The 2,182-nt window shown below is 42.5% G+C and overlaps 1 pseudogene; it reads left to right on the top strand.

The window, feature by feature from the left end:
* The window catches only part of LOC102846877, a 2,129-nt pseudogene extending 1,158 nt beyond the window's left edge, over nt 1-971 (top strand).
* The last annotated feature ends 1,211 nt before the right edge of the window (nt 972-2,182 follow it).

The following is a 2,182-nucleotide window of genomic DNA, read 5'->3' as shown; positions in this document are numbered from 1 at the left end:
ACAGTAAGAAAGATTGAGATGCCAGAACACTTTTGGCCAAAAATTTGCCTTACAAAGTCATTCAGGAAGAATTAAAAGAAGTGTTTGAAGACGCTATGGAAATCAGATTAGTCAGCAAAGATGGGAAGAGTAAAGGAATTGCTTATATTGAATTCAAGACTGAAGCTGATGCTGAGAAAACCTTTGAGGAAAAACAGGGAGCAGAGATTGAAGGACAGTCAATATCCCTGTACTACATTGGGGAGAAAGGTCAAAATCAGGACCACAGAGGTGGAAAGGCGAGTACTTGGAGTGGTGAATCAGAAACTCTAGTTTTAAGCAATCTATCCTATAATGCAACAGAAGAGACTCTTCAGGAGGTATTTGAGAAGGCAACTTGCTATCAAGGTGCCACAGAACCAGAATGGCAAATCTAAAGGGTATGCATTTACAGAATTTGCTTCGTTTGAAGATGCTAAAGAAGCTTTAAATTCTTGCAATAAAAGAGAAATTAAGGGCAGAGCAATCAGGTTGGAGTTGCAGGGATCCAAGGGATCACCTAATGCTCGGGGCCAGCCAACCAAAACCCTCTTTGTCAAAGGTCTGTCTGAAGATGCCACCAAAGAGACCTTGAAAGAGTCATTTGACGGTTCAGTTCGTGCCAGGATAGTTACCGACCGGGAAATTGGTTCCTCAAAAGGCTTTGGTTTTGTAGACTTCAACAGTGAGGAGGATGTGAAAGCTGCCATGAGGAGGCCATGGAAGATGGTGATATTGATGGAAACAAAGTGACCTTGGACTGGGCCAAGCCTAAGGGTGAAGGTGGCTATGGCGGCAGAGGTGGAGGCCGGGGCGGCTTTGGTGGCCGAGGTGGCTACGGCAGAGGTGGAGGCCGAGGCGGATTCAGAGGCCGGGGCCGAGGTGGCTTCCAAGGAGGCAGGGGAGGCGGCAGTGACCACAAACCACAAGGAAAGAAGACGAAGTCTGAATAGTTCTTCTGTCCCTCTTTCCCTCTTCCACTTGAAAGAAAGGACTCTGAGGTCTTAACCTCTTACCAGATCATGGCAGAGCCTTCTGAGGACATTCCGCAACAGTAGACAGCTCTGGTCAGCTTGGAAATCTCTTCAGATAACATTTCAAGGGAAATGCCCTGTTGGTTTTGACTGGATATTCATATAAACTTTTTAAGAGATGAGTGATAGAGCTAACCCTTATCTGTAAGTTTTGAACTTATATTAAGTTTCATCCCATGTACAAAACAATTTTTCCTACGAATAGTTTTTGCGTTGGCAGGTGTAAAGGAAAGCAGAATGTTTTATCCTGAATTTTGCTTCAGTGACTTTGGGGACAAATTAAGAAGTCCTAAAACTCAAAAAAAAAAAAAAAAAGAGTTCCAGTTTCTCCACAACCTCGTTGTTTGTAAAAAAATTAATTTCTGAAAGTATTCTTCATCATTGGAAAATCTTACATGAAGCTGGAAAAGAAATTCTGATTCATATGCATATCCCTTCAAGAGCACTGTTAACCATTACTTCATTCCAAGACACTAAGTGATAGCTGTTAGGTGCTACTGAGTCAATTATGACTCTAAGTGACCGTGGGTACAATAGATCAATACCATTTCTAATCTTGTGCCAGCATCACAATCTCCACCTGTGCTTATGTTCACTGTTGCAGTAATTGTATTACTCTGTCCCCTTGAGGTGTTTACTCTTCTTCACTGATTTTCCACTTTTCCAAGCATCAAGTCCTTTTCCAGGGCAGGTCTCTCTTGTTAACATGCCTAAGTATATGCAACAAAGTCTCACCAGACTTGCTTCCACTTCAGGGACTAGCTCCCACCAGACTCAATTTCACTTCTAGGATTAGCATAAAAGCAAGAACCAATGGTGCTGAAGTAAGAACTCCAAGCTGCACAGAAGGCTCTGGAAAAAAATTAAAGCTCCAGAAATTAACAGAGAGGTAAAAAAACTAGGTGATTTCTTTAAGCTAACTTAAATCAAATCTTGGTAGCAGCAGCCAAGAAATCAAGAGTCGAAATGCATTGGGAAAGTCAACAGTGAGGGACCTCTCAAGAGTACTGAGGAGCAACAATGTCAGGCTGGAGACTAAAGGGTGCCTGATCCAGGCTATAGTCTTTGCAATTACGTGCTATGCATCAGAGAGTTGGACAGTGAATAGGGATGATAGAAGGAGAATTGAT

The sequence above is a fragment of the Elephantulus edwardii genome, unplaced genomic scaffold (genome assembly GCF_000299155.1).
Source record: "Elephantulus edwardii isolate Elephantulus edwardi_28Jun2011 unplaced genomic scaffold, EleEdw1.0 scaffold00238, whole genome shotgun sequence".
Taxonomy (NCBI): Eukaryota; Metazoa; Chordata; class Mammalia; order Macroscelidea; family Macroscelididae; genus Elephantulus; species Elephantulus edwardii.
The sequence above is the reverse complement of the archived record's forward strand: the minus strand, read 5'-3'. Positions and strand labels throughout refer to the sequence as shown.